A 26,824-nucleotide genomic window follows, 5' to 3' on the forward strand; every position below is an offset into this window, starting at 1 on the left:
CTGGTGACATTAGTACAATGATTACCAAGTGCATGATTTTACTAAAATGGAGGAGTAGACTTCTGTGCCCAGAATAAAGAAGTGGTATCTGAATTAGTAGCAAAAGAGTATTTTATTGATGTAGAGGGCAATTGTATGAACTCAGAGAAATCTGGGCATTGTTTCTTGATACACTTGAATAAATGACACTGTGAGCTCAAATAATGGTAAACTTTCATTCCACTTCTCCTTCTCTCTCCCCCCATCTCTCAGTCCCCCTCCTTCCCTTTTTGTCTATTAGTGGGTTTTTTGTTGTTTTTTTTTTAACTGTTTATCCCCTCCCTAACATATGTCTCTGTAATGTTGTCTGTTTCTGTATTGTCTGGTCTTGCACTTTTGGCAAGTTGTGTAATTGTATAATTTTATTGGATATCCTGTGAAATGTGTGGTATTTGGTAACATACAAGCTGTAAGCCACTCATCTTTTTTGTATTGTTTCTTTATGAAAATGAATTAAACAATTATTTTTGAAAAAAACAGCTATTCACTTTAATGAAAGTGTTGTTTGAATAGGAACCTCAGGATTTTGTCTAAAAAAACAAGGCCAATAGTAATTTTACATACACAGAAGTCATTTTACCTGCTACCAAAATGCAGTCTTCTCTAGGAATAAATCAAAATAAGGCAGAAAGTGGAAGATCTTTGCTTTCCCGCCAGTCTAGCTAGCCAATCAGACTGCAATGTATGGGCTCAGTAGTGGTGATAGAATATTGGAGTAGGTAGCTGAATAGTGGTCACATCATGAATAATAGAGTAGTTAAATGGTTGTGATTTCTCTGAAGTTGGCTGTATACTGGGAGATAAGTAATGTGCCAAAGGCAAGGGTACAAGACAGAGTCTTGGAAAGGGCAGAGTGTGGGTCAAATGCAGGGCAGAGAATGGATATGCGCCAGTGAATACTTGGTCAGTGACCTTAAAAAGTAAAGGTAATTTACCCAAAGGAAGCAGCATAACCATCAAGAGTGAAATCCTGATTCTATTGGAGTCATTGGAAGTTTTGCCATTGACATCAATGAGACCAGGACTTTATCCCAAATAGTTATAATATCGATTTACTATAACAAATTTAAATGTGGTTTATTTAAATAGCCATGCTTCTGCTTACATCAGGTCTGACTTTGGCCCAGTGAGCTTAGGCTATAACAATACTGAAATTTTAAGTTTAATTTATGTTTGACTCTGCTCTGGAAAACAATGCAGAGAGAGAGAGAGATGCTTTTTTTTTTTTTTTTAAACCAGCTTTCTACTCCTCTTATCCCTGGTGCTATGCATTCTAATGTCAAATACAAGTTTAAACGTGTGATTATCGGTCTCATAAGGACCAGGCTTTCATAAATGTCTTTCAACCATCTTAAAGTGCCACAGTAATTGGAAGTCAGCACCTACTATTCAGAATTATCACAGTTGCTCAGGATGTGGACTAAAGCTTTGAAGATAGATTGAAAGAGAAGCAGATAAAACATGATTAGAATGCAAGTATAAATTGACCATTAAAAAGTCAACACACATCTCTTTTAACATCACCTGGCTTATTTTACCTAAAACTGACACCCAGGCAGCATAAACCAAATCGAGTCTGTGTCAGGTACAGAACAGAATCAGATCTTCATGATTTAAGGCAAATTAAGAACAGCAAGACAGAGAAATGGATGAGACAGAGTGCTGTTACAAATTATTTTGTCATGGCAGGTCTCGTGTTTTCCTTGGATGGCGTGAGCGGGGAATGTATGCCTAGGAAATGTATAATTTGGGGAGCAATTCAATAAAATTGGTTCATGGGTCAGTAAACTGACAAGTGATTTATAAATTACATTGGTTTTATTAGTCAGCAAATGAGCAACAGATGATCAGTAATTCAGGAATAGAAGATTTGCAGAACATTGGTCCAGCCAGTACAGTATCCTCTCCTAAACCCTACAGTACATTAGGCCAGTTGTGCAATGTGCATCATACGTGAAATGAGTCAGTCTGTGCCTTCTATCTAGGAGGCCTCCAAATTATTTACAAAGGTGGGTAAGAATTTGCTTCTCCATCTTTAAAATAGGGATACAGGGTCACAGACAGGTTAAGTGACCTGCCCAGGGTCACATAGTGAATTAGTGGCAGAGCCAGGTCTCCTAACATGCAATCCCCTGATCTAATCATTAGATTATACTTCTCTTCACATGTATAGCTCCAAGTGTTATTAGTGTTGATAAAATTATCCATTCACTTTCTGAACCCTGCCCCATTGGCTGACACAGACTCCCTCTGGTGCAGCCACCGAGAAACAAATACTGTGGTCTACAGGCAGCACATTGACGAGCATCATGCCATTCATTTGCAGCTTCCTAGCACAGTCCTTGGTGGGCAGGGCTCAGTGAAGCCCACACCTCCTTTGGTGTGTTGAAATGTTGGCCCCGGGGATTTGATATCCAAGGGAAAAAAGAAACCAAACACTCACTCCTAAATTAGGAGAGAAGCATGTGATTACTCTTTGTGCACAGGCTGAGTTGGGTGGCCAGGCCCAGTTTGGGCACTATGGAGTAATCCATCAGCTAGAAAAATTTCATTATTACTGTGACGGGTTGTCACACCCTGATGCAGTCTGGGAGCCAGGGGAACCACTATGCCCCACTACTCACCCAGCTGGGCTGGCCCTTTTCTCCTACTGCTTTGCTGGTGACACAGAGCCAGCCACTCCAGGCCCTGTTATCACCCAACATGACAGCAGGTGGTGCCACACACCCAACTAAGCTACCTTGAGTGCTTTACCTAAGCCACTCAAAGACAGACCGCCAATTACCCAGTCCCCCGAGGCTTGCACCCCTTGCTGGAGTAGAAACCCAAAATTATACCATCTTGCACTGCACAGGGTACAAGGTAAGCTCATTAATAAAATTCGCCTTCCCCTCGATGTGGGAAAGATATGCAACAGCCTTTGCTCACAGAGCTGAGATTTTCCCCAGCCACTTCACTTAAAGGCACATTGGTTTAGATAAAACTAGGGTGACCAGATGTCCCATTTTTAAAGGGACAGTCCCATTTTTGGGACCTTTTCTTATATAGGCTCCTATTAGTCCCCACCCCCTGTCCTGTTTTTTTCACAGTTGCTATCTGGTAACCCTACATAAAACAAGTTTATTAACTACAAAAGGATAGATTTGAAGTGATTGCAAACAGATCAAAGCAGCTTACCAAGCAAATAAACAAAAATGCAAACTAATCTAATATAAAAAATATTTTCTACCAGATGGATAGGATTTGAATCAGCAAGTTTGATACAAGCAGTCCACCAAGTTTCCATACACAGGCTAGAAATCCCTTTAACTTGGGACCCCTACATCCCCCAGTTCAGTCTTTGTTCCTCAGGTGTTTCCAAGAGTTCTCCTGGGTGGGGAGGGGGGAGCATGAGGCCAGACGATGATGTCACTTCCTTCCTTATATTACTTTTCCATATAGTGGGAATCCTTTGTTCCAAATTCAGTTCCTTGACCAGTTTGTGGAAAAATACAGGTTCCAGAAATGGAGTTCAGTGTCATGTGATCTGGTCACATGTCCCTTGCATACCTTGCTGAGTCATAGCAGCCATTATCCATAGGGCAATCCCATTATCCATAGGCTGTCTGGAGCATTCTCAGGAAGGCTCACCAGATGTGGGATAAGCTTCTCTTAAGGCCTGTTGTTTTCCCTAATGGCCCATTATCTGGAATAGGCTCTTCACAACCAGCTGGCTAGACTGGAAACCTTTTGCCTAGTGGGTATTACTGTGGTGTAACCATATTACAAATACAGATACATGGTCACGATTCCTAACTTCAGATACAAAAATGATACATGCACAGAAATATGATTTGCTGAATATGATTATTCTAACTTTTCCAATGACACCTAAGAAGCCATATCTTGTACCAGATGCATCATCATTATGTTTTAATCATACAATTACGAAGCATATGGGGTGCAGTGTCACAGTTACCATGTCCGGCACATAGCTGGTGATCATTGTGATGCTAGCACTAGGTAGTGAGTGGGGCTGGGGGGCCAGGGTCCCTGGGAGGTGGGCGATCACTGTTCCAATCCTGTCACAGGGAGGGTTTGGAACTGGGGTGTCCCACAGCCTGGGGGAGTAGCCTAACCACAGAGAATAAAAGAATGATTTGAATTTTAATATTTAATTAAAAGGGAACCTGAGGTGACAGATTCTTGTTCAAAACCCTTTCCCTGCACAGGGGAGGAAATCAAACCTGGGTGTTTAACAGCACATGTGCATACTCTAACCACTGCACTATATAGGATTTCCCATGTTCAAAGCTTGCTTTGGCTGAATCAATAGTTAATTAAAGTGGAACAGCTTCAAAGGAAATACTGAGGGAAACCCACCTCAGAATACTTCCAGCAATTAGGACATTCATTTGAGATGTAGGAGGACACTGCTTAAAGCCCTTCAGATCAAACATAAGGGCGAGTGAGCCAGACTTTCCCATAATCTAGGTGAGTACCCCAGATACTGGACTGGATTCTTATATTCTCTGGGGCCCATTTAACATTTAATTAAAATTAAATTGCATCAATAGTAGATGAAGAATAACAATCAAACAAACAATATAAAGAGTATACCTTAGGTTAATGGTTAGGGTGCTCATGTGAAAAAGGTTAGACCCATGTTCACATCCCATCTTATCAAACATAGGGGGGAATTGTGCCTTCCCTGTTCCCTGTTTTGTGCTGTATACAGCAGCTACTTTATGTTCTTCCAAGAAATGGTTTAGGCACCTAATTCACCTGACTCTAGCAGTGGGGTTCCTGGCCGTGGCTCACAATCAGAGATGGGTAGCAAACTCTGTGAAAAGCAGGGCTTAGTATGTCCCTCACACCCTTGGCAGCAGCTCCCAGTGGCTAGCTTAAGTGGCTCCCTGCCTAGCATGCTGGCTTTTATGTATCCCAGTCTTAGGTGCCTATCTCTCCCTCTTCATTGAACTCAGGCTTAGGGGATCCCATCATTCTTCCAGGCAGCTACAAGTCAGGGATGGTATCACTAAGTATTGCTGAGACAAAGGGGAGCTGAGATTGGGTCTGCTAAGTCTATATTGCAGAAAAACAGCACGGTGTGTGTAAGGCAGCTGAGAATGGTAACGATGCAGGCGAATAGCCCTGAGACCAAATAATAGGGGTTGCTGGTGTAAGCCCAGTGATGTCAAACTAGAAAAACACAGTAGCAAAACCAGTCCATGACATTTAAAACAGCCTGTCATACCCCAGTACTTGTCAGTTTTACCATAATGTTGTATTAAGATTACCATAGTTTCCCCCGTATATTTGGCACAGGAGATAGCTGTGGTAATAGAAATGAGTTGCAACTGTTTGTCTTTTTACTGGCTTCCATGTACTAAAGCTGAGCAAAAACACAGATTCTGCAGGAAATACAATGTTAAAAAATTCCAATGTTAATTATCTAAATATCAGAAAAAAACAGATCTGAATATCCTCAGTCCAATATTCTTTTACTATGGGAGCAAAATGTTTTCCATAAACTATTTGCACATGACATTGGAACAGTGTTTGAGGCCTCTTACCCACATTCTTTCTTGGAAAAGCTTATTATGGAGCCCATTGTACTTGCCTTAGTCATTAGAAACAAATTCAGAATTATGATTTCTTTGTAAGCTCAAGGAGGAAACAAAGCTGGAATGTAGGGTAGAGTGCTTTTGTTCAAGCAATAGGTACTTTTGCTTGGGAGTCGGGGGATGAAGTTATATTATCTAATTAATTTTGTCATTAAATTTTTCCTATCTTAAGTCAGAAGCACCCATAACCTTGTGCTATGTGAAAGGTTGAGTGCAGTTTGGGCAAAATTGAGTGTAATTAGAAAAAAAACATGTTTTCCCAGGGTGGATCTGGCATCACATTATTGAACATAAATTAGTCCAACCTTAGTTGGAACAACATACATTTGAACATCTTCAAGATTGTGACTCGGACTTAATAGGAAATTCTGTATATGTCTGTAAGCAAAGTCAGAATCAAATGCAAATTTTAAAAATCTGAAATATCATGTGGATTGTTATTTATCCTTAAGGGTAAATTTATCCTTTTGGGGTCTATGGCCAAGGTCATTCAATGCAGAATTGATTGCATTGGAATTAAATTCCCTCAACTCTTTTTTAAAATGTAGGTTTTTTTCTTCAACCAAGGTAGTAATGATCTTCTTTCCACTTAAATGTTCCAGAACACTCCCTGAAAACTAAAGAAAATAGCAGTTGGGTGCTACAACAGGAACTGCTACAGTTAACACTGCAAAACAATGGAATTCTGAGTTGAGTTTTTGACTATTATAAGAGTATTGTGTAACTTGTCAAAAATACTCTTTCAGGCTGAATTTTTCCATGCTTGATCTCTCTCGTGTGATGTTGGTATTCTTAATGTGTGTTTGTAAGGTTGTTCTTTTTCCTGCTGTTGGTGTGTGTGTGGTATTGGAATGCTTTTTTGAGCAAAATGGATTAGCTCTATTTCATCTGCCTGATACCTTGCTCAGACTTAGATATCCAGAGCGAGGTATGTGCTAGTTATGAATCAGTGCCTAAATAGTTTTGAGGATCTGGGCCTATGTTTTTCTCACATATACAGTTGTCAGAATTAAGAAGTCATCATGGGATTTTCAAAAGCACTTAGTGTTAGTCTAACTTCTCTTACGACTTCAATGGGAGTAGAATTAGGCCATAGAAGAGCAGTTCCAAAAAATTCCTCCTCACTGTTTACTGCCAGTTAATGCTCAGCAAGCAGAATAAATATTAACCCTGCCTTCTCAGACAGAACTAAAATACAGATGTGAAAAAATAAAGGGAAGAACATATCATATAGTTTGTTACTGTTGTTATGCGTGGGGAGCAACCTACATTTTCAGTTTAAAGCACCCTTAATAAGCACCTCTACTCTTCCTACAAACATGCAATGCTTATTGACAGTAGAAATAGATAAAGTTTTTAGCCAAAAAACATTGTTTTCACCTTAGATAACTAGAAAATGTTGCCACAGGATTTGCTATATTTTCTAGGTATTCTCTATACTAAGTACAAATTGTTTTCGTACCTTAAGGGTGACCACTAAAAATTCAGCTAGAGAGGGAAGATTACACTCAATAACATTTGTTCTTTGAAACATGCATATATGTTTAGACATAACCTTGTACATCCCCTACATTGGTCAAGGTTTCATTTGTCCAAAATGTGGGTCCAAACTTTCCTGACTCTTGAGATGTTTGAAATCCAAATCTAAATTTTGAGGCTTTCACTACTCTTTGCTTCTTTCTGCAAGACAGTTTTACTTATAAACAAGACACTTTGTTTAAAAATAATCTTTACATTTGTGGCTAACTGTGGCAACTTTCAGCCCTATTGGTAATTTATTTCAATCTTCTGATCTGAAAAAGCTTATTTCCACTGACCGTGTACAGTAAATAACAGAGCACAGAACGTATCACTAGAGGACCTACTGTTGATGGAATCACAGCAATTTTTATAGTCTAGCTTACATTTACAAGTACGAGTATCACAGGGGTCACAGTCCTGTTTCATGTCAGATGGCAACTGAACAAAGTCGAACACACACAGTGAGACATTTAGGTGGCCAGCTGGCATGGTGGTAACTCTGTAATATCATTTTGCCCACCCACATAGAGAATGGTTTAAGACCAGTAAATAGGGATACAACAGTAGTTTTATAAACAGACTGGACCATATATAATTAACCTATTAGATAATTGTGTTTACGTTAGGCAGACAGAAATCACAAGTGAAGCTTTACCCCAGAACAAATTAAACTAGGTATCAATATTCTTCAAATCCAACAAACAGGAAAGATACAAGCTTCCTTACAATACTGATGCATTCTGCTTCTTTATGTTTTAAGCTCCAGGATTGGAGGCTGAACATAATTATTAGCTTTAGCAACCATACTACATTTAATATACTTTATTTGGAGGTCTATTCGTGAATCATAATTGCCTACACTTCAGGAGGTACAGGGTGAATTGTGATATTTAAATTGTTAGATCAACAAGGGCCTTGATTTTGTATACTTTTGTACAGTGCTTAGCAAAATAGATTCCCAATCGGCATTAGGCTGTCTGGGAGCTGTGATAATAATGATAATCTCATGTCATCAAAATGCAAACGAGGCCACTTCAGTAATTATATATAACTTTTTCTGCTACTTTCATTTCCCCTATACAAAAAAATTGCAGTGATTATAGTGTTTTCTTATTAATGCAGTGGGAGTTGCATGCATAATTCCCACTCATATTAATTTGTCTAAAACTTATAAATCCCCCTTTTATTTAAATGAAGATCCATTTTAGCCATTGATAGACATTTATCACTCCCTTTAACATCAGTGAGAATTGGAATAGATGCCATTAAAAATATCAGCTATAAACAAAGAGCAATTTATAAAGTTATGCACAAAAATGAATTTTTGCCACGACCTTCCCTGTCATTTTTTCAACTAATATTGTACTATTAACTAAGGTAGAATGTGCTGAGTGTGCCCTTCCTTAAAACAAATGGCTAAATCCATCAATAATCAATCACTAAGGAAAAAATTATAAATATTCTATTCCATTGGTTGGGCAATATGGCCTGGATCCTCAGAGGAAATCAATGGGAGTTAGCTGCCTAAATACCTTTGAGGTTCTGGGCCTATATTGTTATGCCATTTTATGTGCCTAAGAAGACCTTTTTTAACACCTGAAACAACTTCTGCAATACATGGCTATACTTCAGTTGTGTGGAGGGATGAACTGATCCCTGTCTCATTGAGCAGTAGAGGGGAGATCAAAATAGCAGAAATTTAAACTCAAATGTTTCCCAAAACCTGGAAGGAGGGAAGCAAAGCCAATGCAATATTGTTTTCTTCCTCTGTACCTATGGAAGTTACTGCACAAACACTGAAGAGGTGGGACCCTGTGGGATTAGGGAGGAAGTGGCCAACTATGGAAAGTAGAATCAGAAGGTCAATTGTCTTATAATGTTCACTGACAAACCCATGGAATTTCTTTGTCCATGTGGTCTGAAGGCCACCCTCTCCTGAGACAAAAAAACACGGCGGTTTATATGTTATAAAACTAAGCTTGTTTCACTGTGTGGAATTTCCTGCCTATTCCTCCATCCATTTACAGGTTTTTCCTTTGGAGAGATGATTTCGTCCATAATTTGAAAAGAACACTGGAAATTTTGGGGATGAAAAAAAGGTGTCACTAATAAATAAAAAGAAACACTTTTTAAGCATTTCACAACTAACCTGTAGAACTCCTTGCCACAAGATACCATTGAAGCCTAGAGCTTAGTAGGATTCAAAAAGGGGTTCAGACATTTATAAAATAGGCAAAAATAAACCTTCAAATATCAGAGCATAAGCCAATCTTTAATCAAGGGTGGGAAAGAATAAACTTCCCCAATGAGCATGTTATTCCATAATTATCTACTATAGTTTCTTCAGATTTCATGTAGAATATTTATTGCTACTGTTACAAAAAAAAAAAAAAAAAAAAAGATACTGAACTGGATAGTGAGCTTGATTTAATTTTGGTCTATCACCACCACCAGAATTTTTAAACAAGTTCAATCTTCAGAATCTTTATTGCTAAGTATAATATGCAGGACACAAAGAACCCAGCTTGAGTCTCTTCAATTCTCAGTTTGAGTTTAGGAGGCTGGCAGTTACTTGTGAATTTGATCAGAAAATCACTGAGGGTATGTCTACACTATGAAATTAGGTCGATTTAATAGAAGTCGATTTTTTAGAAATCGATTTGATACAGTCAATTGTGTGTGTCCCCACTAAGCGCATTAAGTCAGCGATGTGCGTCCACAGTACCAAGGCTAGCGTCGACTTTCGGAGCGTTGCACTGTGGTAGCTATCCCACAGTTCCTGCAGTCTCCTCTGCCCATTGGAATTCTGGGTTGAGCTTCCAATGCCTGATGGGGCAAAAACATTGTCGTGGATGGTTCTGGGTACATGTCGTCAGGCCGCCCTCCCTCTGTGAAAGCAACAGCAAAAAATCGTTTCTCATCTTTTTTTCCTGGGTTACCCATGCAGACGACATACCACGGCAAGCATGGAGACCGCTCAGCATACTGTCACCATACGTCTCCTGGGTGCTGCTGACAGACGTGGTACTGCATTGCTACACAGCAGCAGGTCCGTACCTTTGCAAGTTAGCAAAGACGGTTACCAGCCGTATTGCACCATCTGCTGCTGTCTCCTGGTTGCTTCTGGCGGACCTCGGTGAGGTCAGTCGGGGGTGCCTGGGCAGACATGGGTGCTCCTGGCCAGCCTCGGTGAGGTCAGTCGGGAGCACCTGGACATAAATGGGAGTGACTCCAGGTCATTCTCTTCTTTAAGTTTCGTCTAATGGAGATTCAGTCCTGCCTGGAATATCATGCGAGTTGGAGGCTTTTGCCTCAGGCTGCTCTCCCAGCCGGCAGCACTGTGCGGTCGCACCTACCCCAGCCTACTCCTTGCTCCCATAGCTCATGAAGCCTGGACAATAGTAAGGAGGAGTTCAACTATAGGCTGAGCAAGGGCAGAATGGTGGTAGAATGTGCCTTTGGACATTTAAAATCTCGCTGGCGCTGTTTGCTGACTAGGCTGTTTGCGACTAGAAGGCATGCTGTGCATCACAGAGGCTTTGAAAACCAGTTTCATGACTGGCCAGGCTTCGATGTGACAGTTGTGTGTGTTTCTCCTTGATGCAAACCCGCCCCCTTTGTTGATTTTCATTCCCTGTAAGCCAACCCTGTAAGCCATGTCGTCAGTCGCCCCTCCCTCCGTGAGAGCAACTGCAGACAATCATTTTGTGCCTTTTTTCCATGCAGACGCCATACAATGGCAAGCATGGAGCCAGCTCAGATCACCGCGGCAGTTATGAGCACTGTAAACACCACACGCATTATCCAGAAACTTCAAAAGCAGACGAGGAGGTGACGGCAGCGCGGTGACGAGAGTGATGAGGACATGCACACAGACTTATCTCAAAGCACGGGCCCCGGCAATTTGGACATCATGGTGGTAATGGGGCAGGTTCATGCTGTTGAATGCCGATTCTGGGCCCAGGAAACAAGCAGAGACTGGTGGCACCGCATAGTGTTGAAGGTCTGGGATGATTCCCAGTGGCTGCAAAACTTTTGCATGCGTAAGGACACTTTCATGGAACTTTGTGACTTGCTTTCCCCTGCCCTGAATCGCAAGAATACAAGATGAGAGCAACCCTCACAGTTCACAAGTGAGTGGCAATAGGCCTCTGGAAGTTTGCAACGCCAGACAGCTACTGGTCAGTCAGGAATCAATTTGGAGTGGGCAAATCTACTGTGGTGGCTGCTGTGATCCAAGTAGCCAACGCGATCACTGAGCTGCTGCTATCAAGGGTAGTGACTTAGGTCATAGTGGATGGCTTTGCTGCAATGGGATATCCAGTGGTGGGGCGATAGACGGAACACATATGCCTATCTTGGCACCGGACCATCTTGCCAACCAGTACATAAACTGCAAGGGGTACTTTTCAATGGTGCTGCAAGCACTGGTGGATCACAAGGGACATTTCACCAACATCAACGTGGGATGGCCGGGAAAGGTACATGACGCTTGCATCTTCAGGAACTCTGGTCTGTTTGAACAACTGGAGAAAGGGACTTACTTTCCAGACCAGAAAATAACTGTTGGGGATGTTGAAATGCCTATAGTTATCCTCGGGGACCCAGCCTACCCCTTAATGCCATGGCTCATGAAGCCATACACAGGCACCCTGGACAGTAGTCAGGAGCTGTTCAACTATAGGCTGAGCAAGTGCAGAATGGTGGTAGAATGTGCATTTGGACATTTAAAAGCTCGCTGGCGCAGTTTACTGACTCAGTTAGACCTCAGCGAAACCAATATTCCCATCGTTATTACTGCTTGCTGTATGCTTAGGGTGACCAGATAGCAAGTGTAAAAAATCAGGGCAGGGGGTGGGGGTTAATCGGTGCCTATATAAGAAAACGTCCCCAAAATCGGGACTGTCCCTATAACATTGGGACATCTGGTCACCCTATGTGTGCTCCACAATATCTGTGAGAGTAAGGGGGAAATATTTATGGCGGAGTGGGAAGTTGAGGCAAATTGCCTGGCTGCTGATTACGCACAGCCAGACACCAGGGTGGTTAGAAGAGCACAGCAGAGTGCGCTGCACGTCAGAGAAGCTTTGAAAACCAGTTTCATGACTGGCCAGGCTATGGTGTGAAAGTTCTGTTTGTTTCTCCTTGATGGAAACCCTCCCCCTTGGTTCACTCTACTTCCCTGTAAGCCAATCGCCCTCCCCTCCCCCCAATGATCACCGCTTCCAGAGGCAATAAAGTCATTGTTGTTTCAAATTCATACATTCTTTATTAATTCGTCACACAAATGGGAGGATAACTGCAAAGGTAGCCCGGAAAGGGTGGAGGAGGAGGGAAGCACCGGGTGGGGTGGTGGAGGAGGTGAGGAGGGAAGGACAAGGCCACACTGCACTTCAAAACTTATTTATTAAATGCCAGCTTTCTGTTGCTTGGGCAGTCCTCTGGGGTGGAGTGGTTCGGTGCCCGGAGGCCCCCCCACCACGTTCTTGGGCGTCTGGGTGAGGAGGCTATGGAACTTGGGGAGGAGGGTGGTTGGTTACACAGGGGCTGCAGCGGCGGTCTGTGCTCCTGCTGCCTTTCCTGCACCTCAACCATACGCCAGACCATATCAGTTTGATCTTCCAGTAGCCTGAGCATTGCTTCCTGCCTCCTCTCATCATGCTGACTCTACCTATCATCTTGATCCCGCCACCTGCCATCTTGCGCATCCCTCCTGTCCTCACATTCATTTTGTGCTTTCCTGCACTCTGACATTGTCTGCCTCCACGCATTCAGCTGGGCTCTTTCAGTGAAGGAGGACTGCATGAGCTCAGAGAACATTGCATTGCGAGTGTTTTTTTTTTTCACCTTCTAATCTTCACTAGCCTCTGGGACGGAGATGATATGGGGAGCGTTGAAACATTTGCAGCTGCAGGAGGGAAAAAAAGGAGAGTAGTCTTTAAAAAGTCACACTTTAGAGAACAATGGGTAGACTCTTTCACAGTGAACCCTGCTGTTAACATTACATAGCACGTGTGCTTTCTTTACAAGGTCGCATTTTGCCTCTTATATTGAGGTCCTGCTGGTTTGGTGTGAAAGATCACACACGCAGGGCCAGCGGGCAACAGAATTCGGCTTGCAGGCAGCCATGGTAAGCCACAGTCTTTTGGCTTCTTTAACCTTTATAACACGTGGGAATGGTTTCAAACAGCAGCGCCCTCATTTCACATACCAGGCACCTTCTGGGTTGGCCATTTAAAATGGGTTGGCCATTTAAAAAGAGGGGCTGCGGTTTTTGGGTTAACATGCAGCACAAACCCAACTAAACCCCCCCCCACACACACACCCAATTCTCTGGAATGATCACTTCACCCCACACTCCACTCCATGGATAACAGGCTTTGGGAGTACATCCACGAGAGCTTCATTGTGATGTCCCTGGAGGATGTCTGCTCCATCTCCATACACCCCCATAGATTTTTCCAGTAGCTGTACTGGCCATGAATGCATCCCAAGTCTTCAGGGCAAATTAATCATTAAACACCCTTGATTTTAAACCATGTATTATATTTACAAAGGTACATTCACCAGAGGTCCCTTCTTTGCCTTCTAGGTCCAGGAGCCCGCCTTCGGTGGGTTGGAAGGGTACTAGATCCAGGGTAAAAAACAGTTCCTGGCTGTCAGGGAAAACGGTTTCTTTGCTTGCTTCCTGTGCGCTATCTTCAACCTCCTCCTCATCATCATCTTCCTCGTCCCCAAAATCCGCATCCCTGTTGTGTGAGAATCCATTGACCGAGTCTACGCATAGGGCTGAGGTAGTTATAGGGGCACCCCCTAGAATGGCATGCAGCTCATCATAGAAGTAGCATGTCTGGGACTCTGACCCGGAGCATCTGTTTGCCTCTCTGGTTCTTTGGTAGGCTTGCCTGAGCTCCTTAAGTTTCACGTGACACTGCTGCAGGTCCCTGTTATAGCCTCTGTCCTTCATGCCCTTGGAGATTTTTTCAAATGTTTTGGCATTTCGTCTTTTGGAATGGAGTTCTGATAGCATGGATTCCTCTCCCCATACAGTGATCAGATCCAGTACCTCCCGTTCGGTCCATGCTGGAGCTCTTTTGCCATTCTGGGACTCCGTGGTCACCTGTGCTGATGAGATCTGCATGGTCACCTCTGAGCTCGCCATGCTGGCCAAACAGGAAATGAAATTCAAAAGTTTGTGGGGCTTTTCCTGCCTACCTGGCCAGTGCATCTGAGTTGAGAGTGCTGTCCAGAGCGGTCACAATGGAGCACTCTGGGATAGCTCGGGGAGGCCAATACCGTTGAATTGCATCCACGCTACCCCAAATTCGACCCAGCAAAGTCAATATCAGTGCTAATCCCCTCGTCTGGGAGGAGTACAGAAATTGATTTTAAGCATCCTTTAAGTCAACAAAAATGGCTTCATCGTGTGGACGGGTGCAGGGTTAAATCGATCTAATACTGCTAAATTCGACCTATACTCATAGTGTAGACCAGGGCTGACACACAATAAAAATGGGAATCACCTAATGACATTTTGCTCAGTCCCCTTTTTAGAATATAAATTCATTTTCAGGTTCAGTTTGAATTTTAGGCCTGGTCTACACTGGAGGTGGGGGGTCGATGTAAGATACGCAACTTCAGCTACGGGAATAGCATGGCTGAAGTCAACATATCTTATTTCGACTTACCTCCTGTCCTCATGGCGCGGGATCGACAGCCGCGGCTACTGCCACTCGCCCTGATGGAGTTCCGGAGTCGACGGGAGCGCGTTCGGGGATCGATCGCTACCTGCCGATCCGGCGGGTAGTCTGGACGTACCCACTGATGAGATTTCATATTGGTTCTTATTTCATTCATCCTTAGTTTTCACCTGGTTTTGTTAGAATTCCGAAGAATTTACTTCATACATTCAGTCACCTGCTCTTTATCTCTCTTATAAATCTTAGGTATAGTTTCATTCTTGGCGAGCTATATAGAGCTACTGAAGCATGCTAACAATTAGGGAAAGTCACTACTTGGCTGCAAGGAATAAAAGTTCCAGATCCTCACATCAAATGAAAATGGACAACTATTCTAGCTGACAGTTTGCTCCCCAAAAACATTTGTTATTTTGTCATAGTGTATTGCTAGGGGAGAAAATCTGCAGAAACAGGAGACAATCACTGATCACAGTCATTAGTACTTTTTGAAAGATTATTGCCAACTTCAAAGAGGTACTTGAAATAAAAGGACATGCATAATAATAATAATTATATCATAGCTTTCACTTTTCATTCCTGATCTGTCTCCTAGAGCCCTCTCTCTCTCCCCCTCCCCCTTTCCTCTTCTCACTTCATTCTTCTTTGAGGCCCAATTTTGTTCACTTTTCCTCTTTGGATTGTAAGTCAAATGTGTAGAAAGCAGGGCTTCACCTGCTTTACAGACCATGTTTATGTTTCTTTTTGTTAACACACATCAGGTACAATTAGTTTTCTACACCACTGAAAACTCTAATGTGACTGGGCTCCATATGTTTTAAATAAAACTCAAGGTCTTGTTTACATTTTTCATGAATTAAACACCTTTTTTTTTGTAGCTGTTGGTAGGCTATCCAGATAATCATCATGAGTGAGGCCTGTTATTTGTCATTATATAAAATTAAATCAATTACCAGATGTGTAATCAAGTCAGTATTTCTGCAGGAGAGTCACTTAATAAAACAAAACTGTATATAAATTACATAGTGGTATTTGTTGCACAGAGAGAATCATACCACTAGTTTATAATTCTATCTATATCCTTAATGTAAACAATCTGATTTTAGTAATAAAAAATTTATATGCTATGTACAAGTGATATCACTTTCAAATCTCATCTCTTCAGAAACCACTCAGTGTGGGTAGCAGGAGCAACCTACTAGAAGAAAATACTTTGGGAACAAAGCATTGAGAGACTTTAGCCATTTATATTTGAATATGAGTAGAGCTCATTGAATAGTATCTTAGTTGTGTAAGTGGGTAAATATTATCCAGTTTTGATCTTCATATTTATGTGATGCCTGGAGCAAATGTCCATATAAATCATATTTATAATCATAAAGGGAAGAGATGAAAAAATCTCAAAAGGTAAATCATGTAGTTAATACCCTTGCTCTATCTGTCGGATTATTCCTTATACTGTTTTTGTAGTGCTCTATAGCACCTAAGCAGTGAATGGTGTAATGTAGTGTGAACTATATTTCTGACGTCAAATAAAAGCTATTAGATTATGCATGTACAATGGAAAAGATATTAATGAAACTGAAGCTATATTTCCAATAATACCATATTGTTCTGTAATTATAGCAGGGGCTGTAGGAACCCTTATATCTGGGTAGCCTAACTTTCTATTATACAAGATTCTTACAACCCTTTGAGAAGCTCTAACACCCTTATTGTTTGTAACAGGCCTTATAATAGTCATCAGAGAGAAAGCCCGAGGGCCAGAGAAGTGCACTCTCTTTATGCCTTGAAAATTCCATTCAGATTTAGGTTAGTTATAAATTGTTGAAAATCACCATGTACTTTCTTTCACTTGTGCTGCGAGTAAAATGTTGGCACTGTGCCACAATAATAACTGAACATCAACATTTTTAACAAAGTTTGGGCCACACCACCACCAAAGCAGCAGCTGCACTCAAAACCCAAGAAGTAGCCAGCCAGAGTGGCGAGGAAGAGATGAGTGCCAGGCTCATCCCAACAACTCCACATGGAACCAGCAAATAGCCCCCAGTGGGCTATTCCTCTTTCCCCAGGGCCCCTTAGCAAATGTAGTTAGCTTTGCAGCTCAAGTAGTAGCAGCCTGTGCTGCAATGGTGAAGCTTCATGGCTTAAATCTTGATGATGATGCACAGTGGGGATGTGACATTTGCACATATTTTTTCCCTAAAAAACCCTGCAAGTTTATTTGTATGCAATTTTCTGTGTTAAAAGAACATTATTTAGGCTGTAATGAAAAACACAAACTAGGAAATCCTAGAATTTAGGCTGCCTGTGGTGTCTTCATTTGGTTCCTTTTACGTATGCATTATAGTAGATTCTTTAATTGCATGATCATATGTTATTTTTCCACAGGATCCTGCTCATTCAGTTCACAGGAGCAACAGAGTGGGTAGTGAATGAGGCTGTCTGTAGGATCCCTGCCTCTTTTGCTTCAGAGTTGGCACACTTGTAAAGAATGAGGCAGAGAACCAAAGAAAAAGAAGGATGCTCTTTTGGTGGTTAAGGCTAGTGAATATTCAGGTCTACCCCTTCCTTCACCACAGACTTCCCTCATGATGCTAAGCAAGTCACTTCAATCAGTTTTGGCAGGTGACCAACAACTGCGTGTTCATCATTTTCTGAGTGCCCAACCCAATATATCTGGTCCTGATTTCTACAAGTGTGCTGCACTTCCAACTGCAACTAATTTGTGTTTCCCGCTTTGTAAAATGGGAAGAATAATACTTTCTTATCTCACAGGGATGTATGGAGATAAATACTAATCAGGCACTTAGATGCTACAGTGATAAGTATCCTAGCAAAGGCCATGAGGAAATGAATAATTCCTTATTAAAAGTGGGGTTTGAATGATTTGCAGTAAATAAAACAGGGACTATGATAATGTGCTTTTTTTCAGAAGAAAACTGCCTCATTCAGTGCAGAGGTTGGATGGTGCTCAAGGAAACAGGTAGCTGTTTAATATTTCTTTGTATTCTCATCATTCAATGTTAATATTTGCTATCCATTAGAAAAGCTAGACCACTGCTTTTCTGCACTGACTTACATCCTGTGAAATCACATTCTTGTCTTACTGTTCCCTCCTCCTGTCATTCAGATCTTTATTCATACTGCTTCCTATGCCTAAAACAATCTCCCTTGTAATATGCACTAAATACCTCATTCTTCTTCAAATCCTTCAACTACTCATTCAACCTTGCTTTCCATCACTCATGTTCACACCTGTGCAATCCATTCCTCCTCCATTGCCCCCATTTTAGTCTTAATCACAGAATCTGCAAGTACCCACTTGCTCTATAGTATTCACATTGAGCCAGATCTTCAGCTGGTGTAAATTGACATAGCTCCAGTGAAGCCAAGGCACAATAAATAAATAAATAAATAACCAGTTGCTCAGCTGGTAATTGGTATAATTGCATAGGCTTTATTGGAGCTACTCATTCCCACCAGCTGGAGATTGGGTTCTTTATGTCCTACCCCCTCATTTATTTATGTTAATGTTTTATGTTGGCCTACTTTAGATGGATGGGAGGGAATCTTTCTATTAAGGCTGTGAAAATGTTTGAGAATTCCTGCACTAACTGAAATGTGGGAATTGAGAGTCAAGGTGTCAGAAACTGGTATTTCTTTTGAGATACCACATATGCTAGAATCACCAGCTTCTTTAACAGACTGGCAGCAGGAATTACTTGTATTGTTTTGTGCAAGAAAACACAAGGCCTCAGCAATAATATTTCATAGTCAAAGAGTTCTCTTAGTTCCTGGCACTCTAAATGCTTAAGACTGGGATTCAGAGGACATAAAACCTGCAGCCTTGTAATGAAAAAATGATTACACTTATATTCTTCCCATGGGGAAGAAAGACTCTTCTCATTTAAAATAAGATTGCTGCAAGCCGGCCAACAAATATACAGTAATTGTTTGATTTCAGCACGGGGCTTGGATCCAATATACACTGTAGCTTCACATCCATATTAGTGAACATATTTCCCCCCCCCTTTCTTTTTCTTTATTTAGATAAAAACAGATTATGGAGAGTGAATCTTGGTTCTCTTATCCTCATTCTCTGCAGCCAGTTCTCAAATGTAAAATGTCAGAGATTTACCAGTAGTATTGTAATACCCTAACATTAAACAAATGACGTTTTTAAATCTTCCTTACAATTTTGTATCTGCTGTCATAGTTGTGACTTCATCAGGTAAGGCAGAAAAAAGGAAGGTTAGTAATGGGCAAATATTAAGTGATCAGCATCCAGAAATTATGATTAATTACTTATGCAAACTTTATTCCAATGTATCTGAACCTCTTGGGCCTGATTCTGTCCTTCAAGTCTGCAAAACTGAACTGGAAATCTTCTGAGAAAATTTTCTTTCAAGTTTTGGGGACTCCAACCTATGAAGGAACCTAGAGGCATATAAGACTGAAATAATGGGGAAAATAGTTCTCCAAGCATTTTTTGAACCAGTCTATTGTTATTTTATCTGAGTTCATGACGGGATAGGGAGGAAGAGAGGATCACAGATGCAGCCTCTCATTTGCCATTCTCATCTAAGGAGACGTGTTCTTTTCTACTGGATAAAATGGGTATTGTCTTTTTTTCCTTTGGTTTCTATTAAGATTATTCCTGTGTGTCTGATCTGAAATTGTAGCAGTTACTGTATCTACTAACTGATTCTTAACCAAATACTCAGCTGTTAATCCATCAGAATCTGAGTGGGACTTCAGTAGTGCAGAGTGCCTTGTGTTGGCCCTCTAATTGGAGTGAACATCTCACAGTATTCCTGCTGTTTTGAATGCAAAATGTTGCAGTGAATCTAACTTGTGTGTAGTGAAAAAATATTCTAACAAAACATTTTCCTGTCAGACAATGGAGTTTAGTTGAAAGCAAGTTTTTTCCACTGGAAAAGATGAATTTTGGTCAAATTTTCCCTCCAGAAAAATAAATTAAACAACAACAACAACAACAACATTGTTTTGGATCAACATTACAATCTCTGGCTGCCTGAGCCATTGAGGTACCACTAAGGTGTTGTTATCCTGGGCCCCTTATGCTCCTGTTCTTCTCCGAGCCCAGCTTTCCATCCAGACTACATGTCCCATTATGCATCATGATTTCTCTCTGTGGGTAACCCTTAGGTAGACACAGAGCATAATACTGACCCAAAACCAAAGGTTTACATTTGGGACTGTCGGAGTGATTAGTTTTGAATTAAATATCAAACAAACATTGCTGGATAATTTTTTTTAACTATTTGTTTTGTGAAAAGTTTCAATATTTAGACTTCTTGTCCTGATTCAGGATGAAAACAAATGTTGAAATATCAGAATTATCGTGGGATTGAAAAACAACAACATTCCATCAGCTCTAGTGGTAAATGTCCAGTTTTTAAATGGCACCTACTTTATGTTTATATTTCATGTTTGTTTGTGAGAGGTGGGGAGTTCAGCCATTGTAGTGGAACTCCAAACCCAAAAGAAAATCCTTCATCTTTATTTGGATTTTATGATAGTTAGGGACCCCTCATGTCCTCCTTGAAATAAAATGGGCACTTGATATTGCTATGGTAGCAGGATCAAGCTCCTGTTTATTCATAGGTTATTAATCACATTGTCATCAATACTCTTCTCATTAAATGCTATTTTTCTGAAAAAAACCCTTCATTTGTGAAGAAAAAATTTCCTTTTGATAATTTATTTTATACTTGGTTCATATTACACATATAAACATTAATGGACCATTTGTAATGTCTACTTCATAATTTTTAACCATAATTAGTTTTGTTCTGTCACTTATGAATTAAAGTAAAATATTAACATTCCATAAGAAACATATCCCTCTTGACTCAATCTGGCCACATATTAAGCACTCCATTTATAGACTCCTCCATGTATGGTGACACTCCATTTATAGACTATTACAGTGAAGGAGAATTAGAGTTCCTAATTGTTTGAATGCTTTATAAAGTGAAAATTGCAATTCCAGGCAATGTTCCATCCATGTGTGGAATGAATTCTGTTATGTGCACCAAATTATCGAGATAATGTATGGCTGTGCACCACCAGTAGAAACAAAAAACCTAGATATATTATATTTTAAAAGTTACCATAGGGATAATTACTTCACCCAGGACAGATTAGACATTTTAGAACTCACTACTCAAATAATTAAATTTAAGCATAAGAAAAATAAATTATGAAATGCATGTGCATTGCAGGAAGTTTCAAGAAGTAACAACTACAACAACACAAGTATGTGTTGGGAGGTGAGTGTGAAAGACCGCCACTCCCCACACACACACAGCAAGCAGCGGCTCCAAGGTAGAGAGCAGGAGCAGCAAGGCAGTGGGGGGAGGGGCACCTGAAGTGTGCAGCACTTGATAGCCTGTTGGGCGGCTGCACAACTTAGAAGGAACTCCGTTTTCCCCATAGAACTTCACTGTAAATGAAGTTTCACTATATCTGGAATCTGAGTGTATATAACAACTATACAATATATTTTTAACTTAAGCCCTTCACAGCTGTTGGAATGTGCATATGCATATCTACAGTATATTTTTCTCAGAAGTTTAGAATAATCTTACTTTTTACTGAACCATCAGGATGCACCAAAAACATTAGGTTATACCAAATAAAGGTATTCTTTTGGATGTTGAAGAAATATTCATGGGTCAGAGTATAAGATTATTTCCTTCTCTCCCAATGGTATAATTGAGTGAGCCTGAGCATTAAAGTACATTCTATCCATGACAGGATGTTTCTAAGGTGCCCCTGAAGGCAACTTTCTTTGTATCAAAGAATCAAACTGTAGAATCAGCATTGCCAAAGACAACACACAAGACTAGATGCACAGATCTATTCTTGTAAGACAATCACTGTATTATTACAGTATACGGCATATTGTTTGGCTTGTATATGGTTAAAAGTAAATTAATCACAAGTAGACTCTTTCATAACTGTATGCATATTCTTTTATTTTTACTTTGATATTGAGTAAAAAATACTTAAAGTTGCTCCTCTCCTGGCCAATCCTGCCCACCCCCAAGATATGGAGATCTTTTCTGGGGCATGTAGGGATTACACAGGCAACCCTGAATGATGATTCAACCAGATGGGGTTTAAGTAGGATGGATGGCTTTTAGTGGCCTGCACCAACCTTCTGACTTTGGGTAAATTTTACCCAGAGTACATTATTGCAAAAATGTTTAATGGTTGAAATTCGCCCATGTGCAGAGGGCCAGCACTAGACCTATGGACCACTGAAGTCCCACTTAGGCTATTTTGTGAGGAGCATAGACCTTGTGTTGGTCCCGAGGGATGAACTCTGTCATATGTGAGTTGCAGAGAAGGGAATAAACAACAACATTAGCTCAGGAGAGCCTCTAAATGTTTGGAACTTTCAAATCATGCTCCAAGTTGTATTTGGTGAAGTCATTTGGAAACATCTCAAAATTGTATTTTTCCCCTCAAAGGATACGTGAAAAGCCATTCAACAAATTAATCTCTAGAATTTGCACAACAGTTTTGAATTATAAACTGCATTCTCTAACAGTTACAATAAACTAGCATATTTGAAAGCATTTATTGGTGGAATTAAGTTCAGTTTTTTATTGGCCTAAGAGCTGAAGTCATCAAAGTAAAGCCAAAGTCAACCACACATGGAGGACTGAGAACCCATGATTAATATAGGCTAGAAGAATATATTAATCATGAGTGAGCAGTATGTATAGATGAAGTAATGAGCATTAGCCCAAAGCTTAAACTAAGGTGTTTTTTCCCCCTTTCTGTGGCAAAAAAATGCAAAAAAGTTAACTGCTTCTAGTCTTAACATTCCCTTGTTCACTTTGTAATATTTTGCCACAAGCATCAGAAAGACTATAAAAAAATATATCCTTGAACACCAAGGTAAATGGATTTAATGCAATAACATAGATATCTTTCCCCGATAAAGGCCACCTTTCAATTGTACTCACCACTAATTTAAAGCCATTGCACTTAGTGCATTATATGAAAACCTACTGGAGGTAGGAATAATGGTTGACTTTATGGGTGGCATTTTCAAAAGCATTCATTGTTGGCTTCTCTTTGTTCTCCTTGCTGTAGATGGAGTTTAATCATTCACTTTAATAGATGCAGAGTTTTGCTAATGTTGAGTCACTTGGGGGAAAAAATCCAACTTTAATATCAAACCATGATATGCAAAGGCAGGGCTGGCTCCAGGGTTTTTGCCACCCCAAGCGGCAAAAAAAAAAAAAAAGCCGCGATCGCGATCTGCGGTGGCAATTCGGTAGGAAGTCCTTCGCTCCAAGTGGGAGTGAGGGACCGTCCGCTGAATTGCCGGACGTGCCGCCCTTCTCCGGAGTGGCCGCCCCAAGCACCTGCTTGGCAAGCTGGTGCCTGGAGCCGGCCCTGTGCAGAGGTTCATTTGCACCTTAGGTAGCCATTTAGACCTGTGCAAAGTGAGTACAAAATGGGTCTACAGTGCTCGTATTTGTAGACTTTAATACAAATTTGGCACTTATTGGGCCATACTCTGGGAACTTAAATGGCTACCTGAAGATTGATTGTTTGGGAGAGGAATCTTTGGGTGTTGAGCTAGCAGAATGGTTCTAGTCTCCCCCTTTGCCCATGTTGGGACTGATGTTTCAACACTGTAGGCATAGGGATTTTTTCCTGTGCGGAGAAGTATGGCCATGGTGCCTCTGCACTCCAGCTAACCCCAGCTCTTATACTGGCCCTTTGGGATATAAAGCCATCTGTGCCTTAAATCTCTCGTCCTGTGCTTAGCACAGCTAGACTATGACTAGGTCAATTTTATACATATTTAAATAACTATATATGGTGCAAGACAGAGGAAAATCAGACCCCAAGTCTATAGTAAATAGCACTGGTAATTTACCACCTGTCAGGGATAGCTCAGTGACTTGAGCCTTGGCCTGCTAAACCCAGGGTTATGAGTTCAATCCTTAAGGGGGGCATTTAGGGATCTGGGTCAAAAATCAGTCTGGGAATTGGTTGTGTTTTGAGCAGGGGGTTGGACTAGATGATCTCCTGATGTTCCTTCAAACCCTGACATTCTGTGATTAAAGGAAGAATTAGTACTTTAAGTTAGTTTTGAAAATGGGGGGGGGGAATGAGGCAAATGAATAACAAATATTTGAGAGGGAGAAAAGGGAAGACAAAAGCATAGCAAGACAAGTAAATAAGACCTAGTCCTCCTTTTTAATCAGCTCAATAAAGAAGCCAAGGATGGGATGGACATAAAGACTGTAGACCTGAAGAATGAAAACTTCGGCTGATTGAAAAAGCTGGTAGAGAAAGGGTAGCACAATGCAAGCCTCCTCCTGGTAGTGAGCCTCAACCTTGTACTAGGGCCATCATCTTTATTTCGTTCTCCTCCAAATAATTATTTTTAGCATTTCCCATTTATGGTTTTGGTCTTCATAATACTGTTATAAATTGTTTGCCTGCCTCTGCCTAGATGTAAAGTTTTCAAATCTAAGGATTTCATTCATGTGATAAAGTTGTGTACACAGTAAGACTGTGGAAACAGGACAAGGAGGGGCTAACATCCTAGTTACTCATGCAGATTTTAAATAAAATAGAGAATCAGTGTCCTGTAAACTCGGAATCTGGAAGAGCAATAAAATAACCTGAAGTGAGGGAGAGGGGAATATTGGACCCAGTTTAATGCTATGTCATCATCTGACAGCAATTAAAGCATGTGTATTTAATACATCTTTAAGGATGCGGAAATGCATGGCCATCCTTTAATTTGTTAATCTTAAATACAGTCCCTTATCTTTATTTCTTGTTTGAATGTTCAGTAAATCCTAGGTAGGTCAGATTCAAAGAGAAAAGCAAGTTCTTTGCAACCCTAAAAGCTAGACTCTAGATGTGCTACTTTGCAATACTTATAACAAACCCGTTTTATTTAAAATTAAACATAAAAACATTACTTCAGTTTCTGCGCTGCCTTTGAAATTGTCCAAATAAAACCCAGGGATGTACTATCCACATTTTGCAAGCATTTCCCCTAGTCTTTGTTTTTTTCCCATTAATATTTTAGCCAAATAATTAATCAAATTAGCAACAGGCATTCACCCCCCAAAAAGTAAACATTTTGCTGGGTCAATCTTCTGAAATCTGCTGAGTATCTACTCTATTTGTATATCATGTGTAGACCCCCATTTCAGTACAGATTACTATTGAACTACTTGGAATTAGCAGTTAGGTAATGAAGATTTCCCCCTTTGGATAACCCTTTGTGCATCTTTAAACAAATTAGTTTTTACAGACAAAACACATAAGTCTTGTATAAATTAAAAGAAAACGTTAATCTGTAAAATATTACTATCCTTCTCCTTTAGGATTAGATGTAATCCTTCCTCCTGAGACAAAAGCTGGATCACGGACTTGTAAAAAAAAATTATTCCACCTCCTTGTCCTGTTAAATGCCACCCAAGCAGACTTCTTAGCAGCTTGTATGTGAGAGAGAGGAGGAGAAGAAAAAAAAAAAGGAATCCCTCTACTTTTAATATTGACAGTTTGGAGATGCTACCAAATGTCATTGAAATTAAAATTCCAGGAGGAAAAGAAAAAACAACTTTTTTGTTCTTGAAATTCCTGTTATTACTAGTCAAGATTGTTGGTTGTCTTCATAGAGTTTAAAATCATCTGAGGCTCATTCCTGTTCCAGTAAGTCAATGGAAGTTTTGCCATTGATTGCAGTAGTGAAAGTACTGGGCCCTAAAGAAGTATTTCCAAAGTGTTCTGTTTTAGTTCTTGGAATTTGATATCGTTAAATGCCAATGTTCAGTAATTTGGGAGGAACCCTCTTGCACATCTCAGATCACCCCCCCCAAAAAAGGGCAAGGGAAACTTTAAGAGAGTTTAAAATTGATAGAATTTTATTTAGGATTTTACCTTTTTCCATTTGATCCTCACTTCAGGATTTTCTTCTCCTCCAGAAGCCTCTAACATGGTACTTTACTGTGAGCTTGGAAAGCGTGTGTGACTTCTTTTGAAGCCAATACAAATGCGGTTGCTGTGAGAACTAGCCAACAATAATGTACTCTGTGTCTGACTAGGCTGACCACCCACTTACCTTCCCCTACAGTGATCAAATTTCTTTCTTTCTTTCTTTCCTTAAACTTTCAAGGTCTTCCAGCCAGATAAGAGCATGCTAAAAGTGCCTCTGAGCCCAAGTCGCTCACATAGAAAAGCAAAGTTACCTGAATGATGGTGACTTCAAGAGAGTTACACCTGATTAATATAATCTAAATAATACCCATATTATAATTTGAGCATTACTTCCTTGGGACTGAAGCATGATGGTCCTTTACTCATCATCATTATGCCTTACTGCTCCAGAGCTAATCCTGAGAGGGCAACAGAAGCTTGGAACTGGCCAGATTTAGTAGCTCCCCAGCATGGACCCTTTTTCTGACTAGTCATTTTTCACTGGGGGCCTAGAACAGAGAACGTGCAGCAGCTTCTATGCAAGCCCTGCACTACTTGAGGATTCTGTCATACTGGGCAAATCCGCAGGCAGCCAATTAAATTAACGCAGGTGCTAGTTTTTTGGCTCTGAATATTTAGATATTCTCTGGCTACGAATATATGAAACTTTCAAACAACAAACTTTCAGCTTTGTTGAGGATCCTGTTTCATCATAGAGTTGGATGTCATCTACCCACAAAGTGCCTCCCCTTTTAATGGAAAGCTGTTGTATTTAAACACCAACATTATGGAATTTGTTTTATAGACTGACATGTCAATTTCTGCAATGACCCTCTACCAGACATCAGAACTAGACTATAGTAGTGCCAAGATTACCAGTGAGAATAAAGGAATCTGGCCTTCTATTTTTAGTGGTGATAGATAATTTAGATTATTCTGATGACAACAAAAATATTGGTTCAC

The 26,824-nt window shown here is 40.6% G+C and overlaps 1 long non-coding RNA gene across 2 annotated transcripts in view; it reads left to right on the forward strand.

Annotated features, from left to right (window-relative positions):
- Positions 1–26,824, forward strand: part of LOC103306602 (uncharacterized) — a 134,576-nt gene that overhangs the window by 83,774 nt on the left and 23,978 nt on the right. For both annotated transcript variants that reach the window (XR_010601341.1, XR_006176807.2), the window contains one exon: positions 17,802–17,852. This is a non-coding gene — a long non-coding RNA (uncharacterized LOC103306602). The remainder of the gene's footprint in view (positions 1–17,801; positions 17,853–26,824) is intronic.

This window comes from Chrysemys picta, chromosome 5, assembly GCF_011386835.1.
Source record: "Chrysemys picta bellii isolate R12L10 chromosome 5, ASM1138683v2, whole genome shotgun sequence".
Classification (NCBI taxonomy): domain Eukaryota; kingdom Metazoa; phylum Chordata; order Testudines; family Emydidae; genus Chrysemys; species Chrysemys picta.